The sequence below is a fragment of the Leiobunum rupestre genome, chromosome 3 (genome assembly GCF_980474605.1).
Source record: "Leiobunum rupestre chromosome 3, qqLeiRupe1.1.hap1, whole genome shotgun sequence".
Classification (NCBI taxonomy): Eukaryota; Metazoa; Arthropoda; class Arachnida; order Opiliones; family Sclerosomatidae; genus Leiobunum; species Leiobunum rupestre.
In genome coordinates, this window is record NC_143386.1 from 33,570,888 (window position 1) to 33,585,223 (window position 14,336).

The window sequence follows — 14,336 nt, forward strand, 5'->3', positions numbered from 1 at the left end:
CAATAGCAGACGCAACTAGACTCTTTTCAGCCGCGAATAGACTAAGAAATTTATTTATTTGCATTTCCAGACGGTAACTGAATTTCTTGAATTGTCACCGAATAGGGATAATGATTAAAAAGCTTATAATTATCTATAACTACAAGTCTAAAAGTTTGTCCTTTTATTTATTTATTTGTATGTCATGGTCCTAAAAACTCGAGAAAGGTTAGCTCTAGAGCTTTGAAATTTTAACTCAATGTTCAGGGCCTAATTTCCAACTAAACGCGCCTAATTCCAAATACCTGACATGGTTATTAATCTAATTCAATTTTATTCTTATTTTACTCGACTTTGGACTTTCGCCTCTTGGCTTCACTTATCTAATTTCCGGCTGGTCTCGGTTTCAATTTGTTTTCTCGACTCCCACCCCTTTGCTTCCCTTATCTCCTCCTTGAGCTCCTTGCGCCCGACCCGACCTTTAAACTTTTTTTAACGGGTTAGTGTGAAATTCGTAGAAGGGGAGTTAGTGTGAAAGAAAGGGACTTTGTAGAAGGGGAGGTTTAGTTGGTATTTTTAAGTAGTTCAGAAATTTTTGCTACGCGTGTTGCGTTTTTGTTACAGCGTTTACCTTTCTTACGTACAAATCAGATCTAATTCATGAAAACTAAGACCCCGGGCGAAGCCGGGTATTAAAGCTAGTAAATCTCTAAAACAAGATCTTGTGGCGGCGTGGATCTGTTCGGATTTTCAATCTTCGCACAAACTACATTTATGCGCGATACTAACGGTATAACTATTGTTTAAATTTCTCTCGTGCTTTGATGAACCACTACCAAACAAAATCAATGGTAAATATTTCAGAGTGATTTCCAGTTTGTTCTATATTTAACGCAAACAGTTTTATTTTTCCAATAATTTCAAAAAATAAGTCTCAATTTTATTAGAAAGAACGTCGACACACCTTGGCAATATTTGGACATGCAAGGAAAAGCAACGTTAGTGTACCCCGTTTGTAGCACTAAGATCGACTATAATCAAAACCACCAAACAAATAAAGTACCTTTGATCTTCAACCATCAGCAGGTGCTGCAGCATCTTCAAAATATGTTCCACCATAAGGAAATTACTTGTTCCAATGCCCAAACTTGGATCCATCAGTAATCCAGTTTGAATCCAGTTCTGTATTTGATGAAATCGGATTTACTTTAAATTTCATTCATTACTAGCTGGGTAGCCCGGCTGAAGGACGGGCTAGAACTAAAATCCCGTGAAGACTGTTTCGACCGGGCCCCAGCTAGTACTAAAATCCCGTGAAAACTGTTTCGTCCGGGCCCCAGCTAGAATTAAAATCCCGTGAAAACTGTTTCGTCCGGGCCCCAGCTAGAACTAAAATCCCGTGAAGACTGTTTCGTCCGGGCCCCAGCTAGAACTAAAATCCCGTGAAGACTGTTTCGTCCGGGCCCCAGCTAGTACTAAAATCCCGTGAAAACTGTTTCGTCCGGGCCCCAGCTAGAAATAAAATCCCGTGAAGAATGTTTCGGCCGGGCCCCAGCTAGTACTAAAATCCCGTTAAGACTGTTTCGTCCGGGCCCCAGCAAGAACTAAAATCCCGTGAAGACTATTTCGTTCGAGCCCCAGCTAGAAATAAAATCCCGTGAAGACTGTTTCGGCCGGGCCCCAGCTAGAACTAAAATCCCGTGAAGACTGTTTCGGCCGGGCCCAGCTAGAACTAAAATCCCGTAAAGACTGTTTCGGCCGGGCCCCAGCTAGAACTAAAACCCCGTGAAGACTGTTTCGGCCGGGCCCCGGCTAGAACTAAAATCCCGTGAAGACTGTTTCGACCGGGCCCCAGCTAGTACTAAAATCCCGTGAAAATTGTTTCGTCCGGGCCCCAGCTAGAACTAAAATCCCGTGAAGACTGTTTCGTCCGGGCCCCAGCTAGTACTAAAATCCCATGAAGACTATTTCGTTCGGGCCCCAGCTAGAAATAAAATCCCGTGAAGACTGTTTCGGCCGGGCCCCAGCTAGAACTAAAATCCCGTGAAGAATGTTTCGGCCGGGCCCCAGCTAGTACTAAAATCCCATGAAGACTATTTCGTTCGGGCCCCAGCTAGAAATAAAATATCGTGAAGACTGTTTCGGCCGGGCCCCAGCTAGAACTAAAATCCTGTGAAGAATGTTTCAGCCGGGCCCCAGCTAGTACTAAAATCCCGTTAAGACTGTTTCGTCCGGGCCCCAGCTAGAACTAAAATCCCGTGAAGACTATTTCGTTCGGGCCCCAGCTAGAACTAAAATCCCGTTAAGACTGTTTCGTCCGGGCCCCAGCTAGAACTAAAATCCCGTGAAGACTATTTCGTTCGGGCCCCAGCTAGAACTAAAACCCCGTGAAGACTGTTTCGGCCAGGCCACAGCTAGAACTAAAATCCCGTTAAGACTGAGTCATAAACAAAACCCTATTCCCCCGGTCCCAGCTAGAACTAAAATCCCGTGAAAACTGTTTCGTCCGGGCCCCAGCTAGAACTAAAATCCCGTGAAGACTATTTCGTTCGGGCCTCAGCTAGAAATAAAACCCCGTGAAGACTGTTTCGGCCAGGCCCCAGCTAGAACTAAAACCCCGTGAAGACTGTTTCGGCCAGGCTCCAGCTAGAACTAAAATCCCGTTAAGACTGAGTCATAAACAAAACCCTATTCCCCCGGCCCAGCTAGAACTAAAATCCCGTGAAGACTGTTTCGGCCGGGCCCCAGCTAGAACTAAAATCCCGTGAAGACTATTTCGTTCGGGCCTCAGCTAGAAATAAAATCCCGTGAAGACTGTTTCGGCCGGGCCCCAGCTAGAACTAAAATCCCGTGAAGACTGTTTCGGCCGGGGCCCAGCTAGAACTAAAATCCCGTGAAGACTATTTCGTTCGGGCCTCAGCTAGAAATAAAATCCCGTGAAGACTGTTTCGGCCGGGCCCCAGCTAGAACTAAAATCCCGTGAAGAATAATTCGGCCGGGCCCAAGCTAGTACTAAAATCCCGTTAAGACTGTTTCGTCCGGGCCCCAGCTAGAACTAAAATCCCGTGAAGACTATTTCGTTCGGGCCCCAGCTAGTACTAAAATCCCGTTAAGACTGTTTCGTCCGGGCCCCAGCTAGAACTAAAACCCCGTGAAGACTGTTTCGGCCGGGCCCAAGCTAGTACTAAAATCCCGTTAAGACTGTTTCGTCCGGGCCCCAGCTAGAACTAAAATCCCGTGAAGACTATTTCGTTCGGGCCCCAGCTAGTACTAAAATCCCGTTAAGACTGTTTCGTCCGGGCCCCAGCTAGAACTAAAACCCCGTGAAGACTGTTTCGTGCGGGCCCCAGCTAGAACTAAAATCCCGTGAAGACTATTTCGTTCGGGCCCCAGCTAGAACTAAAACCCCGTGAAGACTGTTTCGGCCAGGCCCCAGCTTGAACTAAAATCCCGTTAAGACTGAGTCATAAACAAAACCCTATTCCCCCGGCCCCAGCTAGAACTAAAATCCCGTGAAGACTGTTTCGTGCGGGCCCCAGCTAGAACTAAAATCCCGTGAAGACTGTTTCGTCCGGGCCCCAGCTAGAACTAAAATCCCGTGAAGACTATTTCGTTCGGGCCCCAGCTAGAACTAAAACCCCGTGAAGACTGTTTCGGCCAGGCCACAGCTAGAACTAAAATCCCGTTAAGACTGAGTCATAAACAAAACCCTATTCCCCCGGTCCCAGCTAGAACTAAAATCCCGTGAAAACTGTTTCGTCCGGGCCCCAGCTAGAACTAAAATCCCGTGAAGACTATTTCGTTCGGGCCTCAGCTAGAAATAAAATCCCGTGAAGACTGTTTCGGCCGGGCCCCAGCTAGAACTAAAATCCCGTGAAGAATGTTTCGGCCGGGCCCAAGCTAGTAATAAAATCCCGTTAAGACTGTTTCGTCCGGGCCCCAGCTAGAACTAAAATCCCGTGAAGACTATTTCGTTCGGGCCCCAGCTAGTACTAAAACCCCGTGAAGACTGTTTCGGCCAGGCCCCAGCTTGAACTAAAACCCCGTGAAGACTGTTTCGGCCAGGCTCCAGCTAGAACTAAAATCCCGTTAAGACTGAGTCATAAACAAAACCCTATTCCCCCGGCCCAGCTAGAACTAAAATCCCGTGAAGACTGTTTCGGCCGGGCCCCAGCTAGAACTAAAATCCCGTGAAGACTATTTCGTTCGGGCCTCAGCTAGAAATAAAATCCCGTGAAGACTGTTTCGGCCGGGCCCCAGCTAGAACTAAAATCCCGTGAAGAATGTTTCGGCCGGGCCCAAGCTAGTAATAAAATCCCGTTAAGACTGTTTCGTCCGGGCCCCAGCTAGAACTAAAATCCCGTGAAGACTATTTCGGCCGGGCCCCAGCTAGAACTAAAATCCCGTGAAGACTATTTCGTTCGGGCCTCAGCTAGAAATAAAATCCCGTGAAGACTGTTTCGGCCGGGCCCCAGCTAGAACTAAAATCCCGTGAAGACTGTTTCGGCCGGGCCCCAGCTAGAACTAAAATCCCGTGAAGACTATTTCGTTCGGGCCTCAGCTAGAAATAAAATCCCGTGAAGACTGTTTCGGCCGGGCCCCAGCTAGAACTAAAATCCCGTGAAGAATAATTCGGCCGGGCCCAAGCTAGTACTAAAATCCCGTTAAGACTGTTTCGTCCGGGCCCCAGCTAGAACTAAAACCCCGTTAAGACTGTTTCGTGCGGGCCCCAGCTAGAACTAAAATCCCGTGAAGACTATTTCGTTCGGGCCCCAGCTAGAACTAAAACACCGTGAAGACTGTTTCGGCCAGACCCCAGCTTGAACTAAAATCCCGTTAAGACTGAGTCATAAACAAAACCCTATTCCCCCGGCCCCAGCTAGAACTAAAATCCCGTGAAAACTGTTTCGTCCGGGCCCCAGCTAGAACTAAAATCCCGTGAAGACTATTTCGTTCGGGCCTCAGCTAGAAATAAAATCCCGTGAAGACTGTTTCGGCCGGGCCCCAGCTAGAACTTAAATCCCGTGAAGACTGTTTCAGCCGGGCCCCAGCTAGAACTAAAATCCCGTGAAGACTGAGTCATAAACAAAACCCTATTCCCCCGGCCCCAGCTAGAACTAAAATCCCGTTAAGACTGAGTCATAAACAAAACCCTATTCCCCCGGCCCCAGCTAGAACTAAAATCCCGTGAAGACTGTTTCGGCCGGGCCCCAGCTAGAACTAAAATCCCGTGAAGACTATTTCGTTCGGGCCTCAGCTAGAAATAAAATCCCGTGAAGACTGTTTCGGCCGGGCCCCAGCTAGAACTAAAATCCCGTGAAGACTGTTTCAGCCGGGCCTCAGCTAGAACTAAAATCCCGTGAAGACTGAGTCATAAACAAAACCCTATTCCCCCGGCCCCAGCTAGAACTAAAATCCCGTTAAGACTGAGTCATAAACAAAACCCTATTCCCCCGGCCCCAGCTAGAACTAAAATCCCATGAAGACTATTTCGTCCGGGCCCCAGCTAGAATTAAAATCCCGTGAAAACTGTTTCGTCCGGGCCCCAGCTAGAACTAAAATCCCGTGAAGACTGTTTCGTCCGGGCCCCAGCTAGTACTAAAATCCCGTGAAGACTGTTTCGTCCGGGCCCCAGCTAGAACTAAAATCCCGTGAAGACTGTTTCGTCCGGGCCCCAGCTAGAACTAAAATCCCGTGAAGACTGTTTCGGCCAGGCCCCAGCTAGAACTAAAACCCCGTGAAGACTGTTTCGGCCAGGCCCCAGCTAGAACTAAAATCCCGTTAAAACTGAGTCATAAACAAAACCCTATTCCCCCGGCCCCAGCTAGAACTAAAATCCCGTGAAGACTGTTTCGGCCGGGCCCCAGCTAGAACTAAAATCCCGTTAAGACTGTTTCGGCCGGGCCCCAGCTAGAAATAAAACCCCGTGAAGACTGTTTCGGCCAGGCCCCAGCTAGAACTAAAACCCCGTGAAGACTGTTTCGGCCAGGCCCCAGCTAGAACTAAAATCCCGTTAAGACTGAGTCATAAACAAAACCCTATTCCCCCGGCCCCAGCTAGAACTAAAATCCCGTGAAGACTGTTTCGGCCGGGCCCCAACTAGAACTAAAATCCCGTGAAGACTATTTCGTTCGGGCCCCAGCTAGAAATAAAATCCCGTGAAGACTGTTTCGGCCGGGCCCCAGCTAGAACTAAAATCCCGTGAAGAATGTTTCGGCCGGGCCCAAGCTAGTAATAAAATCCCGTTAAGACTGTTTCGTCCGGGCCCCAGCTAGAACTAAAATCCCGTGAAGACTGAGTCATAAACAAAACCCTATTCCCCGGCCCCAGCTAGAACTAAAATCCCGTGAAGACTGTTTCGGCCGGGCCCCAACTAGAACTAAAATCCCGTGAAGACTGTTTCGTCCGGGCCCCAGCTAGAACTAAAATCCCGTGAAGACTGTTTCGTCCGGGCCCCAGCTAGAACTAAAATCCCGTGAAGACTGTTTCGGCCAGGCCCCAGCTAGAACTAAAACCCCGTGAAGACTGTTTCGGCCAGGCCCCAGCTAGAACTAAAATCCCGTTAAAACTGAGTCATATACAAAATCCTATTCCCCCGGCCCCAGCTAGAACTAAAATCCCGTGAAGACTGTTTCGGCCGGGCCCCAGCTAGAACTAAAATCCCGTTAAGACTAAGTCATAAACAAAACCCTTTTCCCCCGGCCCCAGCTAGAACTAAAATCCCGTGAAGACTGTTTCGGCCGGGCCCCAGCTAGAACTAAAATCCCGTTAAGACTGAGTCATAAACAAAACCCTATTCCCCCGGCCCCAGCTAGAACTAAAATCCCGTGAAGACTGTTTCAGCCGGGCCCCAACTAGAACTAAAACCCGTGAAGACTGTTTCGGCCGGGCCCCAGCTAGAACTAAAATCCCGTGAAGACTGTTTCGTCCGGGCCCCAGCTAGAACTAAAATCCTGTGAAGACTGTTTCGTCCGGGCCCCAGCTAGAACTTAAATCCCGTGAAGACTGTTTCGGCCGGGCCCCAACTAGAACTAAAATCCCGTGAAGACTGTTTCGGCCGGGCCCCAGCTAGAACTTAAATCCCGTGAAGACTTTTCGTCCGGGCCCCAGCTAGAACTAAAATCCCGTGAAGAATATTTCGTTCGGGCCCCAGCTAGAAATAAAATCCCGTGAAGACTGTTTCGGCCGGGCCCCAGCTAGATCTAAAATCCCGTTAAGACTGAGTAATAAACAAAACCCTATTCCCCCGGCCCCAGCTAGAACTAAAATCCCGTGAAGACTGTTTCGGCCGGGCCCCAACTAGAACTAAAATCCCGTGAAGACTGTTTCGGCCGGGCCCCAGCTAGAACTAAAACCCCGTGAAGACTGTTTCGGCCGGGCCCCAGCTAGATCTAAAATCCCGTTAAGACTGAGTAATAAACAAAACCCTATTCCCCCGGCCCCAGCTAGAACTAAAATCCCGTGAAGACTGTTTCGGCCGGGCCCCAACTAGAACTAAAATCCCGTGAAGACTGTTTCGGCCGGGCCCCAGCTAGAACTAAAATCCCGCGATGACTGTTTCGGCCGGGCCCCAGCTAGAACTAAAATCCCGCGAAGACTGTTTCGGCCGGGCCCCAGCTAGAACTAAACAACAATTTTAATCCAATGATAATTAAAATATGTTATCTAGATGGGAAAACTGTGAAAAGACGTCTAAAATGCAGTGCAATACCAAGTATAAATTTGCCATGTAGGTTAATTTCTGAAGCCACAGTCATTAAAAGTAAAGAAGAAAGAGCTAAACGTTGTGCAAATCGCTCCAATGGTATTTGTATTTAATAATATCATTTGTGAAATAAATAGATTTTAATTATCTGACTTATTTTTAGGTGAAGCTGCTGCGTCATCATCATCTGCTGATATAAATTCTCAGACAATTTCTAATAATTTGAATAGTGAAGTTTTTCATAAAAGTCCTGATGTTTCAACATTTTCCAACTTGGCTATACTTGCTAAATTAGCATCGGAAGAACTTGGAAAAGCTAACGTTCATGAGTCTTTGTCAGAAGTTACGAAAGCTTCAATTGGAATTCAAGTTTATTTGGATAAAAATCATAAAAGCAACAAAGAAGCTGGAACATCAAGAACTGGACTTTCTAGTAATGGAATGACTAATGCCGATTTTGTTTCTCTTACTGGCATTGGAAAAGAACTATTTGATAGTCTTTCAACTGAGGTTTTAGGACTAGAAAACCATAGTGACCTAGCTGATTTTGTTATGCCTGTTAGAGACCGTGTGTTATTAACGCTAATGAAGCTCAAGTCTAATCTGTCATTTGACGCTTTAGCTTTATTATTTGTAGTTTCCAATCGTTCAATATCAACATACTTTAAAAGGACACTTTGCGCTCTTTCTGAAATTTAAAAAAAAAAAATTATATTTTGGCCAAGTTTAGAAAATATCAGGGCTAATTTTCCCAAATGTTTTAAAGACTTTACAAATACTCGCGTTGTGTTAGATTGTTCAGAGGTACCTATGATGAAACCTAACACATTTCATGACAGAGTGGCTACCTACAGTCACTATAAAGGGACAAACACGATAAAGATTTTGATTGGAGCGATCCCTGGGGAGGTAAAGTCAGTGACAAGGAAGTCATTATTGAAAGCAATGTCATAAACCAATGTGAACAATTTATAGATGCGATTATGGTCGATAAAGGATTTCTTATCGAAGAAGAATGTTCTGCTAATGGCATTGTTTTGCATATTCCTCCATTTTTGAGGAAAAAATCTCAGTTCACTAAAGAAGAAAGCGTTAAGAATCAAAAAATAGCATCTGCTCGTGTACACGTTGAAAGAACCATACAAAGAATTAAATTATTTAAAATTTTAAATGATAAATTTGACCTGGATTTAGTTCCTTACTGTGATGAAATTGTTACTGTCATATGTGGTTTAGTTAATTTACTTAAACCAATTCTGGCAGATGACAAATTTCAAGACTAAAAATTAAAATACCAATTGTTTTTAAGAATCCATTTTAATTATTAGTTCTCAGTTCATCTTTAATATCAAATGAATTTAATTTTGTAAATTTCCAATGAATTTAATTGTAGAAGTTGTAAATTTATTTTTCACCTTTCATAAAAACATTTCCGATAATACTGTCTGGAAAATTTTTAAAATATTAACTATAGGAATTATTTTAATTAATTTTATCACTTTCTAATAGTTAAAAATCTTATCACTTTCTGAATATTTAAAAATAGGAATTATTTAATTAATCTTATCACTTTCTAATAATTAAAAATCTTATCACTTTCTGAATAGTTAAAAATAGGAACTATTTTAATAGTATCACATTTTTCTTGACTAGAAGTGACAGGTAAAATTTAAAATAGAAATCACTTAATATCATTATGTTTTTCTTCAAAAACTCTTCATCTCTCTCAATGTCAATTAACAAATAGCCCTTTGGAGAATATACAAAAAATTAGCATGTTTTGATGTTTAGTATATAAAGGCCAAGCTGAACTTGGGCATAATAGCCCCTGCAGTCATTAGTTGGCAGGTAAATCCCACCCTTTCCAAGTTTCAAAAAATTAAGTTTGTTTTGAGAAAATGCCTCTTCAATTGATATTTTTTTGCCTAGAAATGGACTCTTGATCTCAAGTAATTTGGTCTCTCCATTTTCTACAAACAAACCATCTGGACCAAAAGCTAGAAATGGATTCTTAAGACTAGCTATGAGACCAAATTCAAATAATTCAACTTTTTTAAGCCAAGAGAATTTGGCACAGGCAATTTTCTCCATTTTGTTACCGTACAAAACTGAAGGAACAGTTAGTTCCTTACCGGATAAATGGTTCTCTAAAAGTTTGGAAGCAGTATTCCCCTTATTTTTAGATGAAATAATTTTTTTTAAAGTAGTACCACTTAACCTAACTTTTCTCCCTTCTTTCCATTGATCTGATTTTTGATCTAATTGAGCTATGATTTTTGCTCTTTGCAAATCTACTTCAACAAATTCTTTAAAAAATTTAGCTTCTTCTGGAGATATTTTAGTATACTGGTTTTCATACACATTTGATACATTAAGTGTGTCTCTCAAAAGCTTATCAATTAAAATGAGAGAGTCCATTGTAGAGAAATCAGTTTGGCGGCGTTTACTTGGATTTTCAATAATTTCATCAACAGCTTCTACACTTGCAATGGTACTAGTAGAAACAGTACTTCTAGATTTGGAGTTTGCTTCATTCAAATTTACAAATTGTCTCAGATTTTCAGGGAGGTGTCTAGCACACATTGGCTCATATGGGAGACTAGCAAGCACTCTTTCTTCAAATTTATCTAAACTAGTAAGACAGAATGTTGGTTTATTAACTTTTCTAACACAGTCCAGATCTTTAATTTTCTTGGGTTGATAGCGAGCTTGTACGATTGCCTTCATTTCCCACCACTTTTGCGGCTGCAAGAGACTGTATCAGGAAGTTGGCATAATTATCCATATCTATTTACATAGAATAGGCCCGCAACTCCATGTTTGCAAAAACCTGAATTCCTACAAAAATAGTACATGTTACACTTATGTACTGAGTACTAAAAATAAAAATGTTTACCCGCTTTTGCACGAGCAGTAAACATTGTTAATGCTATGTTTTCGATCATCACGTTTAAATTTCAACTTTAATGAATGTGGCTCTCCATTTGGTTGGCTTGTTTGAATGACATAGCCTTCAATTACAACGAGACCATCCTCCTCGTTTGAATGGAAAAATTTCAAAGAAACTTTTGGGCTTTCTTTAAACATTCGTTCTCCCTCTTCTAAGGCTCGTGGTTTTTCTCCAGCATACTTGAAAATTTCAAGCATTGAGAGATTCACTAATAAAAAAAAATAGATTAAAATACAGCTACATACACCTCACTCTGAATATATTCTAAAGCTATGAAATGGATGGTTTATCTTTATAATAACAATAGAAATGAAAATCTAGACTTGTTCTAATTAAAATAGGATAATTAATAGTTTACATACCCTTTAGAGAAGTCATAATTATTCGATGAAAGTTGCCGAAAGTGTTACTTCAAACATTTGAAGGATAAATTAAATATCGCGTAATGGTGTAGTAAATATTCACCAAGGCCTACTCAAAGTCTTCAACAAAGTTTCATATCTCTCTAACACGACTAAAACTTCTACTGACAGTTAAAAAATATCAAATAAAAGTCTAATATACTTTTGTTAGACATGACATTCTATCAAACTTTCCGAAACACTTTAAACTAATGGTTACTCTATTTGGCCCATGGTTACTCGATGTTATAAAATCTAATACTTCTCTATAGAACCCCGTAACTCCCGGTACCCTGATCACCGAAGTGAAATTACACTCAGTGCCGATAGGTGGCATTACTGTAGTTTTCGGTGGCGAATAGTGAGAGCGCATGGTGATAAATTGTTCGGAATTGGTATTCAGCCCTGAAAATTGATAGACACGTGCCTTCAACTATACTCTCTACTACCTAATTTTTATTTTTCAAAAAAACCTCCTGAGAAAAAAGTTTATAAGCAAAAAACCCGCTTGTTGCCGAGGACGCGCGCATCTTCGTTTTTGTGAGTTTTTTTTTAAATTATTATTCTAAGTTCCCCCCCATCTCCACAACTTTACGAGTAAAAAAAAGGTAAATAACGTGTAGCTCGGTTGGTAAATATTGAGTATTTTTACGGTGATACGTGTCATAGCACTTAGAAGAACTTAAAACCTGATATGGAACCGCATCGAGATATTTTCTTTACTTGACGTTTTTTTACGATTTTACCTTTTTCTCCATAGGGAAAAATGGTAAATCGCGTGTAGCTCGGGGTGGTAAAGGTGATAAAGTTATGAATTGTTTATGGATGTACGGGTCATAGTACTACTTAAAAGCTGATATGGAGCCACATCGAGATATTTTTTTACTTTACTTTTTTCCTAAATTTCTAGGTTTTTTTTTAAAACTATCTGAGTATTACGTCTACCCAATCAATAAAAAAATCTTCAAATTCAACTGAAATTGTAAACGTTTATTACATACTATGTGCAAAGAAATATACTGACTATTAACAATGATGCAGTGTTGCATGGAATGTTCAAAATGGCGGTGCTCCGGTAAATATATATATATATATATATATATATATATATATATATATATATATATATAAATGTCTATTTTAAGTTAGTCATTTGATATATTCGCTTTTCGGTATAAATGTGAAATTTTAATTGTGTATTAGTTCTGCGTTAAAGCGCACGATTCCAAAAAAAATATTTTAATAAATTAAAAATAATTTTATTTTAATTATTTTTTTAATTTCTATATAAATAGAAAAATAAAATAAATATTTTCCTATTTTTAAAGGTAAATTATAGTATTGGCTGGATAAAAACATATAAAATCATATTTTCACCTGAGTTACAAATTTTAACAAGCAAAAAAAAGAAATTGACGTAGCAGGAGGTTGAAAGTTCAAGGAACTACATTTCAATTGAAAAGATAGCTATTTGAAGATCGAGATAATTTCCTGTTTATAGTAATTATTTTTATTTACGATTTTTGTATATTTTCGAGATCAACAGTTTTGAAGGTCGAGATCAACATTTTTGAAGGTCGAGATCAACATTTTTGAAGGTCGAGATCAACATCTTTGAATGTCGAGATCGACATTTTTGAAGGTCGAGATCAACATCTTTGAATGTCGAAATCAACATTTTTGAATCTCGAAATCAAAATTTTTTTAATCAATATCGAAATAATTTAGGGTCGAGATCGCAATTTTTAAAGGCCAAGATCCACATTTGTTAAGGTAGATATCGTCATTTACTCGACCAGTTTGACACCCCTAACATGAAACAATTTTCAACTCAATTAGACTTTTATATTCACCGCATCCTTCGAAGCCCAGCATAATGTGTCATTAATCGCGGTTTTAATATTTGGTTTTACAAATTTGAAAGGTAAACTTATTTGGTCTCATTAGGATTGAGTGAAGTTCAAAGTCGATTGAAGGTAGAGTCGATACCGTGACCGTAAATCCAATACCAGACACAAAAAAACCTATTTGTTAAAACTTATTTACACTTATTTACTTAAAATTGGAATTTAATCGATATTTAATTAACAAAAATTAAAATTTAATCGATGTTTAATTAATAAAAGTTAAAATTTAATCGATATTTAATTAATAAAAATAAAAATTTAATCGATATTTAATTAATAAAAATAAAAATTTAATTGATATTTAATTAATAAAAATAAAAATTTAATTGATATTTAATTAATAAAAATAAAACTTATCTATATTTTATTAATAAAAATGAAAATCGATATTTAGTCACATTGAGGGTAGAAAATCCAGTCAAGTGAAAATTATCAGATTTCTGGGTGTGAAATAAGTTAACATAATACTTAATACTTAATTCTCAAGCCTGTAATAAAATATAAATCTCGAAACTAAAAAAATAATGTGAACATTGTTAGAATATACAAAACATATGTGGCTATTTGAACGAAACTAGGTTTTTAGGATATCAGTTAAATTAGATTAGTAGTATTTATTTATTCATTTATCATCCATAAAATGGAAATTAAGTCCTTAAAAGCTAAATTGTTTTTTGAGATAAAATATAAATATGGTCCAATAACTCACTAACAAAATAAAACGAAACCCTAACCTTTTACTATGTAGCATGCTGTCAAAATTTCCAATATAATTGGAAAAATAAATTGTAACTGATATTTTTCGTCATGAAAGTAAGCTGGTAGTCATTCTGCCACCTAGGAGCAACAAACACAAGGAGAACGCAGCTAGCCTTTAAACACGCTAACGAAGGATTTTGTACGAATTTCATTGGACGAGCGTCACGAGCCTTTACGCTGAATGTTTTACGGGCGGGGGGGAGACAATTTCCGAATTTTCCCCTTCCGACGGCAGCAGGCGCTAAAGCGTCTAGCCAATGAAAAATGTACGCCAGAAAATTAACGACTTTTGACGGGTTGCGTTCTCCTTGTGTGGGGTGTTGTGTTTGTTGCTCCTAGCTGCCACTATAGCTTTAGACATTGTTTAGTCTATGTGTATGAAGTTTCGAGCATGTTCAATCTTTAATTCTTAAAATTTGAAAAGTTTTACAATATATAAATTTCTTGGTGGTTTGCATCTATAGCTATTAAAATAGTTAAAAACAATTTGCATACAAGCTCATTTTCTACCAAGGTCTATCATTTAGCGTAATCATATCTGGTAAATTATTAAAGTCGATTCTCTGACAATCTCAGTTAGTCTAGCTGTGTCAATACTCCCCAAAAATGTGACTTTGCCATATCTCAACCTATAT